The sequence below is a fragment of the Solanum pennellii genome, chromosome 1 (assembly GCF_001406875.1).
Source record: "Solanum pennellii chromosome 1, SPENNV200".
Taxonomy (NCBI): domain Eukaryota; kingdom Viridiplantae; phylum Streptophyta; class Magnoliopsida; order Solanales; family Solanaceae; genus Solanum; species Solanum pennellii.
The window spans coordinates 70,273,693-70,286,218 of record NC_028637.1 but is presented as its reverse complement, the minus strand read 5'-3'; the positions used below and the strand labels follow the sequence as shown (position 1 = coordinate 70,286,218).

The 12,526-nt window shown below is 31.7% G+C and overlaps 1 long non-coding RNA gene across 1 annotated transcript; it reads left to right on the top strand.

The window, feature by feature from the left end:
• Nucleotides 1-9,041: 9,041 nt before the first annotated feature.
• On the top strand, nucleotides 9,042-12,113 carry LOC107031343. Its single transcript, XR_001458198.2, has 3 exons — nucleotides 9,042-10,264; nucleotides 11,089-11,146; nucleotides 11,221-12,113. It is a non-coding gene; the product is annotated as an uncharacterized LOC107031343 (long non-coding RNA).
• The last annotated feature ends 413 nt before the right edge of the window (nucleotides 12,114-12,526 follow it).

Sequence of the window (12,526 nt, the reverse complement as noted above, 5' to 3'; positions counted from 1 at the left end):
GCAAAGAAGAGTTAAAATTTCAAGCGTATTAATTCTAATTCTAAGTCGATTGAATGTTATCATTGTCATAAAATTGGTCATTATGCACGTGATTGTAAAATTCTTAAAGCTAAAAAGAAGAAAGAAAAGGTAAATAACAATACAAAAAATGAACTGGTGGCAATGGTCACAGAAGCATTTGTAGCGGGAGATCAAGTGGAATGGTGGATAGACACTGGTGCAACTCGTCATATATCATGTAATCGAAATTCTTTCACGACATATGAATTAGTGGGGGGCGATTAGTTTTGCTTATGGAAAACTCATCCTCTGCTAAGGTTGTGGGAAAGGGAACTGTTGAACTAAAATTCACTTCCGGAAAGATGGTCACATTGATAGACGTATTGCATGTTCCTGATATTCAAAAAAACTTGGTGTCAGGTACGCTTCTTTCGAAGTATGGTTTTAAAATGATTTTTGAGGAGACAAATTTATTTTGTCTAAACAAGGCATGTTTGTTGGAAAAGGTTATGCTACAAATGGCATGTTCAAACTCAATATTGAAAATGAAAATGTTTCTGGTTATATTGTGGAGTCTTTAGATTTATGGCATGAACGTCTTGGTCATGTGAATTTTAGATACATTCAACTTATGATGAAAAATGGATTAATTAAAGATTGTGGAAAGGATCATGTTGCTAAGTGTATTACTTGTAGTAAATGTAAAATAACAAAGAAACCTTTTAAGTCTGTTGAAAGGATATCCACACTTTTGGAATTAATCCACACTGATATTTGTGAGATGGATTGTTTATCACGTCATGGAAAGAGATATTTTATCACTTTCATTGACGATTACTCAAGGTATACATATGTCTTTCCATTAAAAACAAAAGATGAGGCATTTGAGACTTTTAAAACATATAAAGCAGAAGTTGAAAATAAATTGAGTTTGAAGATTAAATCAATTAGATCTGATAGAGGTGGAGAATATTTAAAATCAAATTTTATTGATTTTTGTGAAAAAGAAGGCATTGAGAAACAATTGACTATGTCTTATACACCACAACAAAATGGTGTAGCAGAAAGAAAAAATAGAACTCTCATTGAAATGGTTAACTCTATGCTTTATGGATCTGGTATCACTGAAAATTTGTGGACTGAAGCCTTATTTTCTGCATGTCATATTTTGAATCGAATTCATTCCAAGAAACATGATTCATCTCCATATGAACTTTGGAAGAATCGAAAGCCAAATATAAATTATTTTAAAGTATGGGGTTGTTTGGCTCATGTTAGATTACCAGATCAACAATTGACTAAGATTGGATATAGAGGAGTAGATTGTGTATTTATTGGTTATTCACAAACCAGTAAGGCTTATAGATTTTTGAATCTTTAGACTCCAAGCCCTCACACAATTATTGAATCGTTGCATGCTAACTTTTTTGAGCATATATTTCCTAAGAAAAAAGAGTCTTTGGAACAAAACACAAGTTCTTCTATATCTACTCTTAAGAGAAAAATAGCTGAACCTTTGGAAGAAAGTCGACCAAGACGTAGTGCAAGATTAGCCAAACCAAGAGACTTTGGACCAAATTTTCAAGTCTATTTAGTTGAAAGGGATCCTGAAAATTATGCTGAAGCAATGGCTTCACATGATGCTCCTATCTGGCGTGAAGCTATTGATGATGAAATGCACTCCATTATGTCAAACAATACATGGATTTTATCAGACCTTCCTCCTGGATGTAAGTCTATTGGTTGTAGATGGATCTTTAGAAAGAAATTAAAATCTGATTGGAACCTTATATAAGTATAAAGCTCGTTTGATGGCAAATGGTTTTACTCAATTGAAAGATATTGATTATTTTGATACATTTGCACCTGTAGCTCGAATGACTTCTATTCGACTCTTGATTGCTTTAGCCGCAATTCATAGTCTAGTAATACATCAAATGGATGTGAAGAGTGCATTTCTGAATGGAGATCTAGATGAAGAGGTTTACATGAAACAACCAGAAGGATTTGTCGTTCTTGGTCAAGAACACAAAGTTTGTAAGCTTCTTAAATCTCTTTATGGATTAAAACAAGCTCCCAAACAATGGAATGAAAAATTTAGAAGAGTAATGATTTCTAATGGCTACTCAATCAATGGTGGTGATATTTGCATATTTAGCAAATTTCAAGAAAAATCTGGTGTTATAATATGTCTTTATGTAGATGATATGTTGATCTTTGGAACTGATATTGAAAGAGTCAAAGAAACAAAAGTTTTTCTAGCTTCTCAATTTGAAATGAAAGATCTTGGAGAAGCTGATGTAATTCTGGGTATTAAAATTATAAGATCAGCGAATGGCTTGACTTTTACTCAATCAAGTTATATTGAGAAAGTTCTAAAGAGGTTTGGTCACTTTGATGACAAACCTGCTCCTACACCATTAGATCCTAGCATCAAACTAATGCGGAACTCTAGTGATGTTCTCGACCAGCAACATATTCTCAGATTGTTGGGAGTCTTATGTATGCCATGCATTGTACCAGACCGGATATTGGTTAAGCAGTAGGAACTTTGAGCAGGTTTACTAGTAATCCCGGAGTTGAACATTGGAATGCCTTAATTCGTGTTTTAAGATACCTGAAGGGTACAATTAATGTTGGGCTGCATTATTCTACATTTTCCATTGTTATTGAAGGTTATAGTGATGCTACTTGGAATTCTGATCCGAATGACTCTAAATCTATTACTGCTTGGATTTTCACTTTGGCTGGAGAAGCGATCTCTTGGAAATCAAAGAAGCAGACATGTATTACTCATTCAACCATGGAGTCAAAATTTATAGCTGTTTCTTCTGCTGGAGAAGAAGCTGATTGGTTGCGATCAATGCTGATAGATGTTCCTTTATGGAGTAAGCCAATACCACCTTTAACATCTATTGTGATAATCAAGCTGCTATATTTCGGGCTTCAAGTGACTGCTATAATGGCAAGTCGAGACAAGTTCGTCTCAAACATAATAATGTCAGGGGATTATTGGAGGAAGGCGTGATATCGCTTCAATATGTGAAGTCCAGATTTAATTTAGCGGATCTGGCAGATAAATTTATTTTGTCTAAACAAGGCATGTTTGTTGGAAAAGGTTATGCTACAAATGGAATGTTCAAACTCAATATTGAAAATGAAAATATTTCTGCTTATATAGTGGAGTCTTTAGATTTATGGCATGAACGTCTTGGTCATGTGAATTTTAGATCCATTCAACTTATGATGAAAAATGCATTAATTAAAGACTGTGGAAAGGATCATGTTGCTAAGTGTATTACCTGTAGTAAATGTAAAATAACAAAGAAACCTTTTAAGTCTGTTGAAAGGATATCCACACTTTTGGAATTAATCCACACTGATATTTGTGAGATGGATTGTTTATCACGTCATGGAAAGAGATATTTTATCACTTTCATTGACGATTACTCAAGGTATACATATGTCTTTCCATTAAAAACAAAAGATGAGGCATTTGAGACTTTTAAAACATATAAAGCAGAAGTTGAAAATAAATTGAGTTTGAAGATTAAATCAATTAGATCTGATAGAGGTGGAGAATATTTAAAATCAAATTTTATTGATTTTTGTGAAAAAGAAGGCATTGAGAAACAATTGACTATGTCTTATACACCACAACAAAATGGTGTAGCAAAAAGAAAAAATAGAACTCTCATTGAAATGGTTTAACTCTATGCTTTATGGATCTGGTATCAGTGAAAATTTGTGGACTGAAGCCTTATTTTCTGCATGTCATATTTTGAATCGAATTCATTCCAAGAAACATGATTCATCTCCATATGAACTTTGGAAGAATCGAAAGTCAAATATAAATTATTTTAAAGTATGGGGTTGTTTGGCTCATGTTAGATTACCAGATCAACAATTGACTAAGATTGGATATAGAGGAGTAGATTGTGTATTTATTGGTTATTCAAAAACCAGTAAGGCTTATAAATTTTTGAATCTTGAGACTCTAAGCCCTCACACAATTATTTAATCGTTGCATGCTAACTTTTTTGAGTATATATTTCCTAAGAAAAAAGAGTCTTTGGAACAAAATACAAGTTCTTCTATATCTACTCTTAAAAGAAAAATAGTTGAACCTTTGGAAGAAAGTCAACCAAGACGTAGTGCAAGATCAGCCAAACCAAGAGACTTTGGACCAAATTTTCAAGTCTATTTAGTTGAAAGGGATCCTGAAAGTTATGCTGAAGCAATGGCTTCACATGATGCTCCTTTCTGGCGTGAAGCTATTGATGATGAAATGCACTCCATTATGTCAAACAATACATGGATTTTATCAGACCTCCCTCCTGGATGTAAGTCTATCGGTTGTAGATGGATCTTTAGAAAGAAATTAAAATCTGATGGAACCTTAGATAAGTACAAAGCTCGTTTGGTGGCAAAAGGTTTTACTCAATTGAAAGATATTGATTATTTTGATACATTTGCATCTGTAGCTCGAATGACTTCTATTCGACTCTTAATTTCTTTAGCCGCAATTCATAGTCTGGTAATTCATCAAATGGATGTGAAGACTGCATTTCTGAATGGAGATCTAGATGAAGAGGTTTACATGAAACAACCAGAAGGATTTGTCGTTCCTGGTCAAGAACACAAAGTTTGTAAGCTTCTTAAATCTCTTTATGGATTAAAACAAGCTCCAAAACAATGGAATGAGAAATTTAGAAGAGTAATGATTTCTAATGGCTACTCAATCAATGGTGGTGATATTTGTATATTTAGCAAATTTCAAGAAAAATCTGGTGTTATAATATGTCTTTATGTAGATGATATGTTGATCTTTGGAACTGATATTGAAAGAGTCAAAGAAACAAAACTTTTTCTATCTTCTCAATTTGAAATGAAAGATCTTGGAGAAGCTGATGTAATTCTGGGTATTAAAATTATAAGATCAGCGAATGGCTTGACTATTACTCAATCAAGTTATATTGAGAAAGTTCTAAAGAGGTTTGGTCACTTTGATGACAAACCTACTCCTACACCATTTGATCCTAGCATCAAACTAATGCGGAACTCTAGTGATGTTCTCGACCAGCTGACATATTCTCAGATTGTTGGGAGTCTTATGTATGCCATGCATTGTACCAGGCCGGATATTGGTTACGTCGTAGGAACTTTGAGCAAGTTTACTAGTAATCCCGGAGTTGAACATTGGAATGCCTTAATTCGTGTTTTAAGATACCTGAAGGGTACAATTAATGTTGGCCTGCATTATTCTACATTTCCCATTGTTCTTGAAGGCTATAGTGATGCTACTTGGAATTCTGATCCGAATGACTCTAAATCTATTACTGCTTGGATTTTCACTTTGGCTGGAGCAGCGATCTCTTGGAAATCAAAGAAGCAAACATGTATTACTCATTCAACCATGGAGTCAGAATTTATAGCTATGTCTTCTGCTGGAGAAGAAGCTGATTGGTTGCGATCAATGCTGATAGATATTCCTTTATGGAGTAAGCCAATACCACCTTTAACTATCTATTGTGATAATCAAGCTGCTATATTTCGGGCTTCAAGTGACTTCTATAATGGCAAGTCGAGACAAGTTCGTCTCAAACATAATCATGTCAGCAGATTATTGGAGGAAGGCGTAATATCGCTTCAATATGTGAAGTCCAGATTTAATTTAGCGGATCCTTTGTCTAAAGGGTTAGGCAAAGAGTTAGTGGTGGAAACTTGTAATGGGATGGGAATAAAGCCCGTAAATTAATTGTACTTTATGGTAACCCTACCGAATGATGTAATCTTGGGTTCAAAGGGAAAAACAAGTAAAGTTACAATTGTGCAGCACATCAATAAAATTCTCATTTTCAAAATAAAATGAAATAAGTAGATGTGCATGATTGAGATTCCTTTCTCTTCATAAATTTATAAGACCGATCTCGGTTGGAGTTAGTAAGAGAACTCTTGATAAATTTTTTTTCTCGATATTCCTAGTGAAGAGAAGGATGAGATTATATTCTCTTAATAAGTCTATAAATCGATTTCGATTGGAGTGTGTAGGAATACTCTTGATAGATTTACCGATACTTTTTGTAAAGGAGGATGAGATTAATTTCTCTTAATGAATTTCATAGACTATTTGGTCGGAGTATGCAAAGTTACTCTTAATGAATTCACCGCACTAAGTGCGAAGTGGAGGCCGCTTCAATAAGATTTTAACAAGAAAATCTTAAAGCACTTGGCTAAAAAGAATTCAGGACAAATGGCCGTAAGGTGTCAAAGGATTTCGATTATCTCCGGAACATAGTGATATGAGTGGAGTATTTTTCTAACTTCATTCAATGATGCACTTAGTTCAAGATATGTTCACTAAGTAGTCAATGATTTAGAAAACCCTTCACTAGCTAATGGTTCAAGTCCAAAAGACACCATTATTGATGCATGTTGCTAGATTAATGTCTCAAAATGTTTTTTGGATTTTTCAAAGATAAAATTTCTTGAAACAAGTGGGGGATTGTAAGAGTTAGTGTTTCAATTAATTTTGAAACAAATTCATCCGTTTGAATTAACAAATACATGAATGTGAGTTGTAACATTCATTTACTTTAATTCTATATTATAAACATTTGCAAGAAGTTTTTTTTTTAATTCTACGTTATGGATTTTTGAAAGATAAGTTTTTTGTTTCCAATTCATGAACCTAATAAATTCTATTAATTAAAAAAAAATTTCTTGCAAAACTTTTTATCCTATAAATTGAGTTTCTTTTGGTTGAAAAAGATAAGCATTCAAACAAAAGTACTTTCCCTTGAAAACACTTGTGAGACATTGATCAAAAGGTGAAATCACCAATTCAAGAATAGAAGAGCAACATTCTTGAATGCTACTTGTTTTGTGGCTTAGTTGAATCCCGAAGATAGAGTTATTTATTCTTCCGATTGCTCGTGGGAGAGACTCCAACTATCTTCAAGACACGTATTAACGTGACTCTAAGCCAAGCAAGTTTTATTTTGTATTCCTTGTAATTTTATCATTCTTGTTCATTTGTTCTAACAATATCAGATTTATATAAATTGCAGGCATGCATCTCGTTTGTATAAAAGTGCAACGATTATATATGTATATTAGTTAGATGATTAGATATATGTAAGTACTATTTATTTGTATCAATGATTGTGTTTGTATATCTACATAAAATTTGAATTTGTATACAATTGAATTGAAGTAAAATATTTGTATATCAAACCTCTTTCTCTCTAGATTTATACAACAAAAAATTATATATTGTAATTTGTGTAATTTGGTTTTGTATAAAGCGAGAAAGAGAGAAAGGCAAAAGAGAAATGGTAGGGAGATTTGTATTTATATAATTATTAAGTGTATAGAAGGAAAATATATGTATTTGTCTTTGTATATACAGTTTTTTTTCGCTTTACACAAACACAAATGCAATTTATACATTTGTGTTTATATAAAGTGAGAGAAACGAGGGAAAGTAGCGAGCGAGATTTTTGGCGAGAGAAGTGAATGACAAATTGTATGCTACAGATTAAAATTAAATGAAATTATAGTAATAACATCTAATTTAAATTGATAATTTATTATTTTATACAATTTTTCCTTAATATGAGGTATTATTTTTACATATAGTAAAATATGATATTAATATATGAGGTAATATTTTTACTTAATATATTTTATTTAATACTATTTTTATTTTAATACAATATATTTAATTAATACAACCTATCAAACAGTAAAATTAAAAAATATCATAATATAAATAAATTCAATAATACCACTACATTTTATTTTAATACTATTTTTATATATAATACCAAATGACCCTGCATTTCGCAACACTTACGCATGGTCCACTTAAAAAAGAACAAGGATATATATATTTTTTTATTTTTAATATATAGTAAATTATGATATTAATGCATGAGGTAATATATATCATATCATCATTCATCATTCATCATTCTTAATAAGTAATGGTTTTGTCGGATAATTCCGTCATTTTGTTCTTAATTGACCTATTAACGAGCTCCAGGTGGTTGCGCCTCAACTTTCCACGTGGTTCCTTCCCTTTTGCCACTGTTGTTGCAACTTGCAAGTTTTTGCAAATGAAAGGTTTTCTTGCTACTAGCATTTCCCCCCTTTCGCAACTTCCTCTTTGTTTTTCCTTTTTGAATTTGATACGGCTACACATAATGTTTTGCGTACATTTTTTGTTTCCATGTATTGTTGTTTACTCCTTCTGATCCACTTATAATAATTTCGACCGAAGATTGACGAACCCAATCATTTGGTAAGATTTATTGCAACATATATATCTTGAACAAAATGAGGATTTGAAATATTGATGAGTCTTTGATCCTTTGTCGCTCATCACTCAGATTTATTTTTCCTGCTCTTGCTTTTGGGGACTCTGGATATAAGTTTTTATTTCAAAATTAACTATTTTAGCTTCAAGATTATTGGAATTTGAAGAAAGACCTTTGGTTTTATTGTTCTTTAAGCTTGTTTCTATCTTAATTCTGTAAATTCATTTCACTGATTGATTGATTTTATGTATGCATGTGTGAGTTCAAAAATGCTCTTACCAAGTTTTTAATGCACTTTAATTTAAACGGACGTTTTAATGCAATTAGTTGCTCTTTCAAGTGCTTTAAAGTGTTGTAGTAGACTTCCTTAGGGAAGAACTGGGATTGGGGACACCAATAAAACTAAATTCACTCTATTGATATTTGATTTATTTTTGCTTTATTTTCTAAGGTTGGGCGTTTAAAAAAGGAAAAAGTGTGGGGCTATGAGTTTGTTCGGCTTTTTTAAGATTTGGAATATATTTGTGAATGTAGGTCAATGACTTATTTAGTATTTTTAAAACGTAGAAAGAATATATATGTATACCAAATATATTATGATCCCAATACATTTTATTTTATATTATAATCTTATTCAACATGTTTAAATTATATATATATATATATATATATATATATATATATATATTAAAAGGACACCTTTTTGGGACTTATCCGATGTTTCTTCTTCTCAACTTTTCTTCTTCCCCATACATCGATTCCATCAGTATTCTCTGGTCATCATATCATCGTCTCCCGCCTCTCTTCCCCATACACTTCTTAAAATGTTTCAAGAGAAACCAGAGAAATCATTTGTTTCTTCTTCCCATATCATTGCTTCTCTTCCACATACATTTCAAATGTTTCATAGTCCATTAAACAAACATTTCAACTATTTAATTGTTTTAAACATCAAATCTTCATCTGTTTCTTGTTCTCCGAGTTCGAAGCTTTCATCTTTGGTAAGTTCATTTTAGTTTAATGGTTGTTTTTTTGGTTATATTAGTCGTATTTTGTTGTTTATTTTGTTATAGTAATGTAATAAACCCTTTTTTTTATATGATTTTTCTGCATGTTCTTGTTTTGGATGCCGTATTTGATTTTTTTTATTTTGTTATAGTAGTGTAATTAACTCTTTTTCTGGATGATTTTATTTCATGTTCTTGTTTAGAATGCCGTGTTTAGTTTTTAATTTTGTTATAGTAGTTTAATGAACCTCTGGATGATTTTTCTTCATGTTGTTTAGGATGAATATTTGTGGTCTCTAATAAATTTTTGTTTGAATATGAATATTTGATCCTTTTTTGGGATAATTTGGTTACTTTTTTAAAAAGCTAATTTCTGTTTATCTCGCCTATTGATTTTGGAATTTTGGCTTTTGTTGTGAATTGTTGTTTTCTCCATTATATCTGTTTACTTTTGCTGGTCTTATTTTGCTCATTACATGTGTTTGTTACACAAAGTCCAAGTGTAGTATTTTTTTCTTTCTCTCTTTGTTAGACTGTTATTTACATTAGTATTGTATGTTTACTCTGGTTATGGCTAAAACTAGATGTGACCTTGTTAAAAAATCTATTCCTAAGCCTTGTAAAAAAAAGAAAAAGAAGGGCTCAACTTCAAGTTTCAAGGTGTTCAAAAAAGAAAACATTAATTGTTGAAGAACCCAAGTATGATTCGAATTGTGATACGATGGATGAAATAGACAACTATGAGGAGAGTCTTGATGAGGTTGAGTCTAGTGAAGAGATCAGTGGAAACGAGTTTACAAATGGAGATAGCCGAAATGCTGGAGATGAGGATGATGATCTTCTATCCTTGCCAACTTGTGTAGCAGAAATCTCAGGGAAGTCCTATAATCTTACACATGCATCAATGAGTTAGGATCTTTTTCAACAAAGATTTCGGTGAGAGCAAGAATGACTCTGTACAATGATTTTAGAAATGTTTTACTGATTGAAAAATTTTATAATGACTTTAAAGGTAGTTATTTTGATCATTTAAGACATATTTCAGAACATTACAAGTTTAATGGACAGATGGTCTATTACATATTGTTTCTTCGTGTCAATAATGATAAAAGATTACATGAGATGTGATTTTGTGTGAATATTCAATCTGCATGTTTTGACTTAAAAGAGTTTGCATTGATTATGGGTTTGAATTGTGGACCATACCCACACGATGAAAAAATTAAAAAAGTGTTTGACAAAGGTGATATGTTTTGCTATAAAGTAACTAGGAATAAGAATATTAGTGGTTCAAAGTTATTGAGTTTGATCAAAGTTGCCAAATTAAATAAGGAGCAAAAGTTCAAGTGTTGTTTAGTTGGGTTCGTCCACTCAATATTATTTGCCCACGATCGATCTAAGATTGTGGAATCAAACGACATTAAGATAGCCGATTATTTAGAGTTTTTTTAGGAGTTATCTATGGAGAAAGAACATTTTGATTTAACACTGAATTATTTGAAGACCAAAGTTAATTTGAAGAAACAATGTGAAGTGTACAAGAAAAGAGGGAATGTATCGTATGCTTTGTATGGCTTTTCTTGGGTGTTTGTGGTAATTTATATCATTTGTGGACTTGAAAAATTTAAACTCTTATATATTTTTGTTCATTTATTTATTATTTTATTAATTTCAAGTTTGGATATATGAGGTATTTCCTCATCTTGGTATTTATGCAAAGAAGTCTTTGGAGTCCTTACTGTCATTTCCCATTTACTTAGATGGCACACGGCAAAGAGCGATAGCATTGTCGAAGGTGGTCCATTTAAGTACACAAAGGTATAAACTTATTTTGTTATATAGCAATATTTTTAATTAGTGAAGGTCTTGTACTTATTATATTTTTTTGGTAGGTTGTGCATCCATCCCTAGAACCTACTATCCATGAGAAGATATAGAATTATATGGCAACATTAAAGCCATATACAGACGAAGTGAAGGACATAATTAGTGATACCTTAAAGGCCAGTTTGAAAGGTGTCAGTGCGCTCACTTCTGCAGTAGGTCATGTGGAGGATGAGTATTCAAACAAACACATTCCTAATCAACCTGGGGAGAATTCTATATTAAGTGCTTCTAAAGATGGAAGTCTGGATGAACGTGTTGCATCCCTCAAGCAACCAATGGTGAAAATCGTTGCTTTTGTACGAGAGGAGAAGTTGAGAAGAAATGAAAGAAAAAAAAAAGGAAAAGTAAATAAATTTATATACTTCTTAATTATGTAATATAATGTATTTGTATTAATTTTTAGCCGCTGATCTTGCAATATATGATGACAACTTTTCATCACCGACAGTGGATGACAATATCCTTCCATTAGCTGTAGTGGATGATGATCTTGCTGCATTTGATGCATACTTTGTTAAAGAAGTTGATGAAGAGGAGATGAGGGGACGATGGAAGAGAACAATGAAGAAAATGAAGAAAAGAAACTAGAAGAAAATGAAGCAAATGGAGAAGAATAGAAAGAACAACAAGAAGAGAAGATAACAGAGAATGCAGAAGAGGAAAAGCTTGAAGAATAAGGGTTGGTCACTGAAGTGGAAATAGATATGATGGGTATTGTGATGGAGCTTAGTGGTCAGGTTGATGGTGATTAAGGGCAGTTGTGATTTTTGGAATGGTTATTCCCTAGTATTTTAAGACAATTTGTGAAGTTATCGATATTTTAAGACAATTGATTTTTGTGATAGTTGGGTTGTTCCCTGGTTTGAAGACATGTTTATTGATATGATTTTTTAAGACAATAGATTTTTGATAAGTTGATTTTTAAGAACATTGTTAAAGTGGTCTGTCGTTTTGCTGTTTTTGACAACAAAAATGTAAATATGATGATACATATTATATTATGAAGGGTTTTTAGATTTCTTATTAATCTATGTCTTAATAAACTTGTAGTCTAATACTATAAATTGTTATCGCAATATTATAAATAAAAAATAAAAGATATAATAGTGCAACAGATAGAGAGAAATATTTTATTTGTGCAACACTTCATTCCTTTCTCATTTATTAAAAACTTAGTATAGCTTTAGGCATTTTTCTTTTTCTTTTGCCAAAATCAACTTTTTTTTAGTTGCTCTACATCTATTTCAACATCTTTTAACAACACTTTCAAGTGATTCCTCTGCTCTTCGAACTCTTTTAAGAAAGTCATTA